Here is a 12,891-nt window from a genome sequence, read left to right as displayed (position 1 = left end):
GAAGAATCCAAGTCACTCTTTTACCGAGCCCAGCAAATGGCTCTGCCTAGCAAGGCTTTGGCAGCAGGGGCTGTGGAGGATGGCGAGGGGGCGAGGCAGGGGGGAATGGCCAGGCTGCTTCTGGGAAGTGACCAAAGCTTGCCCTTGCCTGCTGGAGCCAGTGCAGGTGGGATCTGGAGCCTACAAAGTATCTGCCTTGCAGTGGGCCTTGTTCCAGATGTTTTCCCAGCAGGTGGCTGGTGTGGGTGTAACATGCAGGCTGGGAAGGAAGCAAGATTTGCTTTTGCTATAACCTTAGGCAGGGAAGCAGTACAAGTGGCTGGGTTTTGCCATATCTGGCACCTAAGTATTCAAACAAAGCTGAAGGCCATTAGCGTGGAAAAGAAATTTTCTTGGAGTTCCTTCCTTAAAGGAATGCCAGAGTAGTAGAGATGAACATTCTCCCTTCTTCAAGGGAGCTGGAAGAGAGACCTAGAAATTCTGCATGACGTGTTGACTACAGCAATGCTGGTGCACTGCCCCAGTGTGTGTGTCCCCATCAGCTGCCCTGAGAAACATCCCGTTTTTCCAAGTTTCAGGGAAGGAGTGTTGAGGTGAGAGACCAGCTCAGCAGGCCAAAGGAGGGAAAACATCAAGTGACATTATTGGGCACCAGACAATTGAGAAAGGGGGCAGGATGAATGCCGCCACTTGGAGAGAAAGCTCTGCACTTGTTTCTGCACAGAACGATTTGCAAGCTCTAGCTCCTCTCAGAGCCAGAGGAGAGCCAGTCCTCCTGGTTCTGCAGTGCAGGAAATGTGGAATGGGCGCTTGGACAGAGCCAGCCTCCCATGCTGTCGGAACCCAGGACATCTCTCTGGATGCCCTGGATGTCTCAAAGCCCTTGCAGGAGCTCAGAGACCCTGGCAGGAAGGCAAAGACCCCTGGAAATTCAATCTTAATTCATGGAGCAAATTGCCAACCTTATATGAAGAATTACAGGTCACAAAATTTAAGTAGCAATCACAGGGTGAAGGGAAAAATTTTGGAGCACTGTACAGGGGGGTTTTGAATCTTGTACAGGGGGGTTTGGAATTCTGTATGTGGGGGTCAGGAGTTCCAAGATGGAAGGATTTGGGCATGCCCTGTCCTTCTTCTTTCTTCTCCCTGGCATCCATGTTCAGGATGATATTTGCTACATCTAATCAGACCATGCTTGTGCAACAGAAAAACAGGGGAAGTGTGGAGGATTTTGTGGACAGTTAGCTAGCTGACAAAGGTCACACTGCTATAATAGCGTTAGTTAAGGAAGAAGGAGACAGGTATAGGAATCAGCAGTCAGTGTCTAAATAAGGCAAGGACACTGTGCCCTTGATGCAACGTCAGGATGGGGGAGAGGATCGTTAGTTAGAAATATGAAGGAAAGATGAGAACAGCTGCAACATAGTAGCCACAAGAATGCTAAGGTAGGCGTAGTTAGCTGATAAGTAACTAACCAATAATGACCTCGCCTTTTGCAATATGTATTAGCCTCATTAACACCAATATAAATGTGTGTGCCTATCAATAAAGTTCTGAGATTTGCTGATCACTCATATTGAGTGCCGCATTTCTTCTTCTGATCTCAACAATTTAGGCTGAAAAAGACTTCTGAGATCAGGGTATTTTGCAGCTTATAATGGAACAGCTCGTGGGATCAGGTTGTGAAGCTGATGCATTTCTCAAAAATAATTTTAATTAAGCTGTTTGAATTTTGAATCAAAAAATCTATTTGGAAAACTGAAGGAAATGCAGTTTTGGCTTCCTGAGTTTGGTGGGGGAATGTGTGGGCAGCAGTGTCTCTTGTGTCAATCAGTGCTCATTTAGCGTGTGAGTACAGGTGGGTCAGAACTTGCTTCCTCTGGCACCCAACACACAGAAAGCTCACAACACCCTTCTTCCCCAACAGCTCACTGATTTGAAGTTTACAGCTCCTCTCTTTTTAAATTTAAATTTAAAATTGAAATATCTTGAAATGTATTGGCCAATGTAATATAATTTCAGCAGTAGCCATGCATGAGTGCAAGAAAGAACTCCCAAAAGAACTCAGGGAAACTTTAAAGTTAGCCACAAAACTGAAAAATAAAAATTTCAAGCAATGCTTACTACAAATTCTCTTGTTTTGCCACTAGTAATTTAGAGACTCATTTGCTGTTTTCTAAAATATATGAGAAACTACACAAGTAAGAGCTTTGCAAAATGAAAGTTCTGCCAAAGCATAAATAGTTGTGTATTTATATCCCTGTGTGTCTGCAAAACTGGGGAGTCAGGATTATCATGCCTGTTTCAAGCAGGACATAGAACTTACCCTGAGTTCTTAGTCAATATCTGGACCTCTGTATGTGTTGACAGTGGATATAAGAAGTGCTGATGATCATGCAGAGGAATAAAGTTGTTCTAAATTGGGGTTAGAAATGACTCCTTCCCACCCCCTTTCAGTGTTTGATATCAAAAAAGAATCTGGTAGAAGATCTCTTTGCTCATTCTGCCCCAACAAACCACAAGAAGAGAAGCTGTTTTTAACTAGATGACATATTTAGTAGTTGCCTTGCCAAAAAATTTTTTTCCTTTCAAACTAGAAATAGTTTTTTGTTCTGAAATAATGATCTTTATTATCTGCATCATTCTTTTTTCCTCTGAAGCTGGTCCCTTCTTCGTGGAAGTTTATTTTTGTAAGGCTTTTCCAGATTTAGGAACTGCATTTGATGACTGATAGGATGTTTTTTCCTTTGCTTTCTGCCTGGTAGGAGTAGTTGTATACTTGGTAATTAGCTTACTATGCTTTTGCTTAACCACTGTGCTTTGACTGTATTCTGGCTGAGGAGGGAAAATGCTGCATTTTTCTCCTGTTTGTTTTTTGTGTTCAGTCTACAAAAGCCAGTTTTACCAAGCCCTTGAAACACCCAGAATATTTAAATAGAGCATCAAAGTAAAAGGAGGGTTGTAGAACTGCTGTCAATAATTCTTTTTTTTCCCCCCCGCTCTGTGTTCACTTTCTCTGAACATGGTCATTCTGGACAGTATTGTAAGAGCACAGAGGCAACAAAAAGCAGGTGGTTACTATTGTTTCACTGAATGGAGCCAGTTTTACTTGGCTGAAGGTATTTTCTAATTCCTGTCCTCTTGCCTAACATTCATGAAAGGCCTTTCTGAACGCATTGAAGTCCTGATTGTTTTCATATAACATTTGATTTCTTTTACCTATAAAAGCACAAGGACCATCTCTGATGTTTTTAAGTATATCCTTATGCCCAGGGTTTTACTGTCTCTGAGGTGTTGAAGAGTTGTGCAGATGTGGCCCTTGGGGACGTGGTTTTGCGGCGATGGTGGTGCTGCCAGGGTGCCAGTGGCCCTGGGTGACCGTCAGGGTCTCTTCCCACCTTGGTGACTCTGTGGGATTCACTGCTGAGCGCCCTGGCTCCAGTCGTGTCCCACGCGTGCTGTGTGGGGCTGGCCACTGTGGTGACTGTGGGTGTTGGGGAGATGCCCCCGGGCCGCTCCAGGGCTGCCGGGGCAGCTGAGGCTGCGGGGCCATGTCCAGGGCTCCCTGGGCCCCGGGCCGGCCGCCATCTGCAGCCCCGGGCTGGGCAGGCGCGGGCGCTACTCCTGCGGCTGCGGCGCCAGGCAGCGGCAGCGGAACAGCGCCCGCAGCGCCCGCCTGAGGCGGCCGGGCCGCTTGCTGAGGGCAGCCGGCTGCTGCCTGGGGGCCTGCGCTCCCGGCTGGGGAGCTGAGGCCTAGAGAGGGCTGAGCGGGGCAGGCTCCGGGCTCTGCGGCCCTGCCTCGGAGCCCTGCTGGCCCTCGGAGGCTTCGCTGTGCAGGGAGGGAAGCGAGGCGCACAGTGACTCCGGTGCCCGGCTCTCAACCCAGGCCTCCAGAGGGAGGGGCACTGGCAGCTCGTCTGCCTCAGAAGCTGACAGCCTTTGGGCGCTGCCTTCTGCTTCGTACGGCTCGAGGACGCTGACTTCGTCCCAGTCGTCCTTGTAGTCCTCCCTCAGGAAGGGAGTGGGCCTGAAGCTAAAGTTGCTTGTGCTTTCATGGCTGTCCTGGGTGAGGTCTGCGCCACTGCTGTTGTCTTCCTCTGTGGAAACATCTTGGAGGGCTTTGAGCTCTGGCTCGCTACAGTCTTCCCACTCGGAAGAGCTGCTGACCTCTCCTTGGGACAGCTCTGGCTCTGCCTCACCTTGATATTCTTGGGAATGCTCAGTCTGGGGGTAGTATTCCCAGTCTTCATCATCCCCAGCTGAGGTCCAGTCCTCACTCTCTCTCTGAGCCAGCTGGTACAGCTCTTGCTGTGCCCTGTCTCCCCAGGCCGCCCTCACAGCCCCCTCCCACTGGTGCAACTCTTGGGGACTCCCAGCTCTGTGTGGCGACGCTGCCTTCGCTGCCATTACTTGTACCAGCTGGTACAATTCACAGCCTGTCGCCCCTTCCCAAAGGCGATACTCTCGAGCCCCAGTGTCTCCCCACTTGTCATCTGTGTCAGGTTTGTTCTCGTCTTCCATGATGACAAAGGGCTTCTCCTCCTCCTCAGTGCCTGACTGTGGCCAGGCTGAGGCACCCACTGCCCCCACCAGGTGCCCGCTGAGGGCCTGCTCTTGCCCCCAGCTGGGCAGGGGGCTGGGTGACGGGAAGCAGTTGAAGTTTGTCTTGTTCGCTTCCATCTCTGCAGTCCTGTAGCATGGACAGATCCCGGGAACCCCTTCCTTCTGCAAGAGTGGCTCTCACGGGACTGGGCACCCCAGGGCTCTGCACCCCTTATATACCCCCAGCTATGGTGGGGCCCTCTGATGTCACAAAGGTCTGTGGGCACCGTCATGTCCCACATCATCAAGGGCTCTCTGATGTCACAATGGTCTGTGGGCACCGTCATGTCCCACATCATCAAGGGCCCTCTGATGTCACAATGGTCTGTGGGCACCGTCATGTCCTGCATCATCAAGGGCCCTCTGATGTCACAATGGTCTGTGGCACCGTCATGTCCCACATCATCAAGGGCTCTCTGATGTCACAATGGTCTGTGGGCACCGTCATGTCCCACATCATCAAGGGCCCTCTGATGTCACAAAGGTCTGTGGGCACCGTCATGTCCTGCATCATCAAGGGCCCTCTGATGTCACAATGGTCTGTGGCACCGTCATGTCCCACATCATCAAGGGCTCTCTGATGTCACAATGGTCTGTGGGCACCGTCATGTCCCACATCATCAAGGGCCCTCTGATGTCACAATGGTCTGTGGGCACCGTCATGTCCCGCATCATCAAGGGCCCTGTGTCACAAAGGGCCACACCCAGCGCCCCATCCGCAGCAGAGCCCACTGGAAACTGAATGGAGGAACCCCCAGACTTGGGCACTTGTAGTCCTTGGTGTGCCCAGGCCCCTCCCGCAGTCCCACAGTGTGCCCACTGTGCCATGGTCCCACTTGACAGCCTGACGTGCCCCCTGCAGAGCCCTGGCTTTGGAGAGTGGGCTACTCTGGGCACCAGCCATTGGCCAGATGGAGACAGCCAGGGACTTGTGGGCAGTGGCTCCATGTGCAGCTGCAGGCTGGGGATGGGGGGTGTCCCTCAGGGCTCTGCCTTGGCCCTGGGGCTCTTTTGTGGCTTCCCCAATGGCACAGGCAGTGGATCAATCTCCCCCTCAGCACGTTTGCAGGGGATGGGGGAGCTGAGACGGGCAGGGGCACCATGGCAGGATATGGCCATGCACAGGAACCTGGACAAGCTTGAGAAGTGGGAGACAACCTCATCTGACAGCTTCATGAGGTCCCACAAGGCCAAGTGCCAGGTGCTGCACCTGGCCCGGAGCAATTCCTGAGTCCCGGATTCATCCGGGGCAGAAGAGACCTTCAGATGTGTCTGTTTGGTGCCGCCTCCCTGGCTGCTCCCAGCACCTCCAGAAGCAGCACTTGGCTGGGTTTGGGCCTTTCCCATGCCTACTTCCCGCAGGGCTGGCCAGAGGGGAGCACCCCCAGCCTGTGCCTCTGCCCCCCAGCCCCTGTGGGCTGCTGTGGGTGAGAATGCTCCAGAGGGGAATGTCCTTGCAGCAGAAGTGCCAGAGAGAGCCCAGAGCCAAAGAGTCTCTCTCCTGTAGGCACAGCTTCTTCATTGCATTGAAATATTTCCAGTGCTGGAGTGGGCTAATGGGTGTTCCTCATCCCACCCAAAAAGAAGCTGATGGTTGGCTATTATTTGAGAATTTCTCTCAAGTTGAGCCTGGCAGGGGGTTATTTACAGGGAGAAGCTGCTACAATAAATACCCTGATGCCTCCCCCAGGGTCTGTGTGTTTCAACACTCTTGGCCTTTGCAGATGTAATAATCACAGAACTGAGGTCATTTGACATTACAGAAAGGTTAAAAAACTATGCATGGGAAGGTCATAACGAAAATTTCTAACAAACAAAAACTGGTTTGCCCTGCAGCCTTGAACTTATGTCCTTATACCCTTCCCAAAAGAAAACTTATTCACTGAAGATGCATCATCATCCCAAAAACATGTTGAAATTAGGCTCGTGATTCCCTCAGGGAGATAGGAGGTAATGTTTTGCTGCAGCCAAAAGGTTATTAGAAAAAAGAATGAAAGCTGTTGGTGCTAGGTGGTGTTAGTTCTGGTTTGCATTTGTTCCAGTTAATTTCTTGGGTGTTGCTGTGAGCTGGAAAAGGGCCAGGGTTGAACACCAGAATAAAAGAGAGGTAGGAGAAGAGGACAGGGGACAGAAAAGTAGGCTGTCAGGAGAGAATGTAAGTTGCCTAGTACCCAGCCAAAGGGGAAGGGGACAGGGATCACCCAAGGCTGTGAAAAGCAATCAAAAACAGCATTGTGTTGGTGTGTGTGCATGTTCAGCTCCTAGGAGACAGAGATACACAGCAGGCTCAATTGAATCCTTACTAAGAAGAAGGTTCTCTTTTACTTTAATGACTTTGTCTCCATTTAATGGTAACTAAGAGTTTGTTTATTTCTAACACCTCTCTCCCAGCAGCTCAGAGCAGCATTGCACAGCGCTTGCTGTGCTCCAGAGAGCACAAAGCAGGCTGGCCTGGTGGCCCTGAATATTTCTGCAGAACACTCTGCATTTCACACCTTTGCTGTGGCTCAGGGCAGAACTGCAGGCCTGCAGGCGCTTCCTGGCAGAGCTGTGGGAGGCACTGGCTCCTGCAGATGGGAGCTGCGAAGCTGTCAGTGCCTCAGGCTGGCCTGGCTTGCCCTGGCACAAGTGCCGTGCCTGAAGGACGCTGCCCTGTGCTCCAGCCTGCCCAGCAGCCCGGCTCCCTGCGCCGCTGCCCAGAGTGCTGCACACACTGCTGCCCTTTGCCAGGAGTCACAGGGCAGCCGGCACAAGAGTAGGAATCCTCAGCCAGGCCAGCGGCCCTGGGCTGCCCCTGGCCTTTCTCTGCTCCTGGGCAGACTCCAGACGGCCAATGCCTCCAGTCTGGGCTGTGCCCAGCACGGCTACGCTTCCCCTCGGGAGCAGCCAGCTGCCAGCTGGGCTCTGAGAGCGGAGGATTCGCCCGCTGCCAGGAAGAGGCACCCAGGGCCCGGCTGCTGCCTCCTGCAGCTCCAAGGGCCTCCTTCCAGCCTGCCTCTGCCCAGGCTCAGGCTGCTCCGGGCTCTGCCAGGCCTCTGCTGGGGCTGCACCCTGGCCAAGGCCGGGCCCGCTCTCACCTCACAGGCACTGCCAGCTCTGCACCACAGGAGACCTTTCAGAGCCCCCTCTCTCATCCTTCTGCTTTCTCACTTGAGCAAGGCTCTCCTTCCGCCAAAGAGATGGCACTTGGGGATACAAATCCAAGTGGCAGGAACCCAAATGTTCTTGAGTCACAGCTGCAGGCCTGAATATGCACAGGATGTCTTGGCTGCCCCACTCCTTTGGTTTTCCTGCAAATGCCATTGCCCTTTCTGCCTGCACTAGAAATACCACAGCTGGGCAAAAACAGGCCAGTGGGTCATATTGCAAAGGCATTGTGGTCTGGAGAGGATGGATGAAGAAGATCCTTCCCCACTTACAAACCATACAAAAGAAGCCAGAAGTGTGATTCAGCACCAATAAAAAACAAGAAGGAAATGTTGAATATTCTGAGGGGGTAAGAAGGAGGGGAGTCTTCCAAATGAGTACATGTTTCCAAAACTTTATTTAATTCCAATCCTAATCTATAATCCTACTTTACAAAACTCTTCAACAGCCCTACTCTAGAATCCTACTCTACAATCCAACTCTACAATTCTACTTTAAATTTCTTATGAAGTTAACATCTTCAAATTATTGTTACATTTTCGTCACCTAGTTCTTCTTTTTCTTCTTCTCCACTGCAATGATGAGTGGTGCCAGGATGGATGGTGGCTTGGATGATGTTACAAATGGATGCTGTCCATAGGAAAAAGAAAAAAAAAACAACAAAGAACAGTGAACCATGACTTTCCAAGCTCAGTGCTTCACTGGCTCCATGAGGATTCCTCTAGTTCCTACAAAGACCCAGAAAGTAGAACAATGGGACCATCTGCACCTCCATCTTTATGTGCAGGACCTTGCCATCACAGGCAACCCTGGCCCAGAATCCCACTCATCTGTTTATCCAGGTGTCTTCATCTTGCTGGGATTTTAGCATTGCCAGTGCTCTAGAAATGCTGCTTTCTGTCCTTGGAGTTTCTTCTTTTCAGGAAACTCCAAAGCCTCACATTGGTCCCTCTCTTTGAACAACAGGCACTGTGCTGATTCCCACAGGGAGACAGAGCAGTGTTTACCTTTCCATGCCCTGCCCCTCCTGTGCTGGATGGCACCTTCCTTCCCAGCAGGGACAGCCCAGTGGCACTGGCTGCTGCACTTCCCTCTCTGCCACACAACCTGGCAGTAACCCTGGGGCAGTTCCTGTCTGCTTGAGCGTGCCAGGCAGCAGATGGGGCTGGGACAAGTCCCTCTCAGCTCTCCCTGTTTGCGTGCCAGAAGCCTCGAAGGGTGGGCTGGGGGCACAAACCAGGGCCCCTCAGAGGCTCACAGTGAGCCCCCCACAGCCCCTCCTGCCCACCGCCAAATCTCTGACCACTCAGCCAGGCCTGGCTTCCTTGGGTTCCTGCACCACCTTTGCATGTCTCTGTACCCTGCATTGCTCTACTTCAATTCTTTTGCCATTGGATAAAATGGAGCACACCACCAAATTACAAAACAGGGCAACAGAAGCAGTCAGAGCACAGAGCATCTCTCCTCTCAGGAAATGTGGAGATTGGTGGAGTTATTCAGCTGTGTGAAAAACAGGCCCCAGAGAGCCACTTGTTGCCACTTTCCAAAACTTCAGATTGGCTTTGAAGAAAGTGGGGGACACCTTTTTGAACGGGACAAGTTACAATAGGATGAGGGTGAAAAATTTTAAACACACAGGGGATCAAGTCAGAGTAGGTGGAAGGAAGAAATTGTTTCCTCATGGCATGGTGCCACCCTGGCACGGGTTGCCCCAAGAGCTTGTAGTTGCCCTGTCCCTGGAACCATTCCAGGTCAGGTGGAAAACGACTCTGAGCAATGTGATCTCTTTAAAGATGTCCCTGCTCATTGCAGGACACTTGCACCTGATGACCTTTACAGGGCCCTGCCAGCCCAGCCCAGTCTAGGACTCCTCACTGTTTCCATTTGAAGAGCACCAAGAGTGGAGGTGAGGAGGAAGGGGGCTCATCTGATGCCTTGGACTTCCATGGAGGAGGAGCCCATCCCTCACACCCTGTTTCACCTGCAGCCCCTTTGCATTTTACCTGCAGGAGCTCCTTGGCAGACCAGCACCGCTCCTCGTCTGCCTGCAGGCAGCAGCTCAGGAAGTCACGCAGCCAAGCCGAGAGGAGCTTGGGATGCAGCAGCTGTGGGGTCCCTATTGAGGCTATCATGAATTTAGCCTGGAGAAAAAGGAAACACCTGCTGCTTTCCCCATCTGTAACTGCTCTCCCACATCCCACTGTTTAAATCCTGTTCTTCAGTGGCAGTTTCTGCCCTGGCAGAGACCCAGAGATGACTTTCCTTCACCAACAAAAAAACCCAAACCCCGATGCAGCCACAGCGTTCCCAGTATCCTGCAGATCTTGCAATGGCTGCTGATTTCATTGACCTACTCAGTGGGAAGGACATCATCAAAAGCACGTTTGCTTCTCTGAGGATTCACACCAGCTTGACAGGCTTTTTGGAAGAGGGACTTTACTATACTAATTCCAAGGATTAGTACATGAAAGGCATCACTGCAGTGCTTGTTGGTCCCTTAAGCACAGCTGCCATAAAACAAAACTCATCAAGCTTTTCCTCCTATTCTTGAAAACAATGGTAATTGGAAGGAAAGAAAGGAAATCCATCAGTTATTCCCCAGGTAAGGCAACTAACACCTACAATCTCATATTCCACACAGACACATGAGGATGCCTGCACAAATGTGTTGGGATGAAAATGCCTGCTTGGGCACACAGGAAACACCTGCAGCTCTGTCTCTCAACTCTCTGAAAAATTCAGCTTCTCTTATGTGGAAAAGAAAAGCTTTTCATGGTCAGAAGAAGGAGAGGTGCCATCCCTATGGTCACTCTCTGCTCCTTTGGCTACTCAAGTCAATGCATTAATGGTAGGCCCATCCCAGAAAGTGCCAGGATACACTGGGAGGTTTTGGCAGGCTCTCCACATCACCAGGTTCTGGCTTGGTGACGTGCAGAACGTGGCTTCAACTATGAGAGAAACATGGTCACTGAGTGTTTCAGCAGCACTGCACAAGAAGCAGAAGAGACTCTGTGGTCTCTACACCCTCCTGCCCAGATTTCAGGCAAGCTTCCCTGCAAGAAGAAACTGCACAGGGGATGCAGTCCCTCTCTGAAAACCACAGTTTTAGAAACTCTGTTTGGTTTGGGTTTCCTTCCTTCATTTCTGGAAGCATAAGAGTAGTTCTAAGATGCTTGTTTCCTGTTACTGGGGCCATCTACACAGACAAGACAACTGGAACCACTTATAACCCAAAGGCAAGTGTTGCCTGAGAATGGAGTTTGTTTGCATGTGGTAAGGCTTGAATTCCCCCACTCAAAACTACAGCAGGTGCTGATGTGTTGCAGGGACATTTTTAGGAGGGCACTGTGCTGGAAGCAGTCCTAGCAGATGGCAATGGGATTTTGTCCAATGGCACACAGAACATGGGACAGGTGAGAAAGACAGCGGGATCAGTGAGGATTTGCTCCTTACCAAGGCAGGACTCTGGTTCCAGTAAGGAGGTTCTTGTTCCACCATTTCAATTCCCACAATTCCAAAAGACCATATGTCCACTTTGGGGCCATATGGTTGACCTGTCACCACTTCAGGTGCCATCCACCAAACAGTCCCTGCTTACACGCTCCGTGTATTCTTCTCAGGGGTGAGTTGAGTAGAGAGGCCAAAATCGGCTGAGGAGAAAGCAAAATAACTGTTTTTATTTTAATTCTGTGCAATTTGGAAACCAAGCAAAAGAATTCCCCAGTAGAAGTTTGAGAATGTGCTGTTGACTCTGCTGGACAACTGTCCCTGCTCTGTTTTCTCAGGACTTTAGCCAAGGAAATATGGCATTGTGACTTAAAAAATTCCCACAGTTTTTTACACTGCCTCCAGCAGTGGCTTTTGTTCTTTGGAAGCTTTAGACCTGTAGCTCCCTCCCCCTGGAAGGGACACACAGAGAAACACCACTCTTGACTGCTTGTTCCTTGTCATGCCTCTGTACACATTGCAGCCGTGTCACCAGCTCACAGCGGGTGTCCCTGCACTGTCACCAGCACCATTTCTGGGGAGCTGGCAGTCACTCCAAGCAGCCCCACACCCACATCCCTGGAATGCTGCACCTGACCAAGAATACACTGACCCAGCTTGACAGAGCCGTCGGTTCTGAGAAGGATGTTGCTGCTCTTCACATCTCGGTGGATCACATGGTTGGAGTGAAGAAAATCCAGTCCTTTCAGGCACTGAGAGAGGAAACAGAAACAAGAGGGCAAAACTAAGTGATGTGATTTCATCACATAAGAAAGGGCACAAAGAATCAAAAAGATTCCCTCTTCGGGGGAATGGGGAGGAATGGAGAACACAGTGCCACTGAGAGGAAGGGCTTGCTGCTGCAACACTTGCAGAGCAGGACCTTTCTAAGGAAAGGCATGCCAGCCTTTGAAAGAGCAACAGCACCTGCTGTTGTAGACTGTCCCCTGCACACCAGCCAGGGTGACTGCTGCTGCAGGGGATGTGCTCAGAAGCAAACAGCGCTTTGGCTGCACTCCTATCCTTTTTAGCTGAGGACTGAGAGAAACGAGTCTCTCTCTTTTCCTTTGCTGTTCCTTTCAAATCCTGCCACCAGCACCTTTGCTTTTACAGGCAAGGAATGCAGTGAAGACAGGCAAAAGTTTAGAGAGGCAAAATGGAGAAGAGCAAACACAAGAGGCAGTGTGAGAACACAACAGCAGGAGATAAGAGTACAAGAACTGAGTTCAGTGAGTGCAGGGGCACTGGCAGCCATTTCACTTGAGATGCTTCCACTTGCCCACAGCATAGCAGCAACACACAAACAAAGCTTGGCACATAAAACCTCTCCTGTTCTGAGCCCCGGTTTCCCAGACAATCCTGCCCAAGCCCTCAGCAGCACAGATGGGATTGCTGACCTCCCGACTGATGGCTGCCATGTCCTCTTCAGACAGGTAGCTCTTGCTGATGACATCGCTCAGGGTGCCTCCATCCATGTACTCCATAACCAGCCAGAGTTCCTCACCCAGAAGGTAGCTGAAAGAAGGAAACAAGGGCGTGGAGATAAACATGCATGGCTACGTTGATATTTTCCTTCCAGGTTTCTTGTTTCCAAGTCCCTTTGTGACTAGGACAGAATCAAAGGAATAGACATTCCCTCTAGGCTGTGCATTGTTT

At 50.8% G+C, this 12,891-nt stretch overlaps 1 long non-coding RNA gene across 1 annotated transcript; it reads right to left on the bottom strand.

The window, feature by feature from the left end:
• Positions 1-8,127: 8,127 nt before the first annotated feature.
• LOC135290027 (uncharacterized) lies at positions 8,128-11,772 on the bottom strand. The gene is made up of 3 exons (XR_010352775.1): positions 11,203-11,772; positions 9,753-9,890; positions 8,128-8,379 (listed from the first exon to the last, which is right to left on the bottom strand). It is a non-coding gene; the product is annotated as an uncharacterized LOC135290027 (long non-coding RNA).
• Positions 11,773-12,891: the final 1,119 nt, after the last annotated feature.

The sequence above is a fragment of the Passer domesticus genome, chromosome Z, assembly GCF_036417665.1.
Source record: "Passer domesticus isolate bPasDom1 chromosome Z, bPasDom1.hap1, whole genome shotgun sequence".
Classification (NCBI taxonomy): Eukaryota; Metazoa; Chordata; class Aves; order Passeriformes; family Passeridae; genus Passer; species Passer domesticus.
The sequence above is the reverse complement of the archived record's forward strand: the minus strand, read 5'-3'. Positions and strand labels throughout refer to the sequence as shown.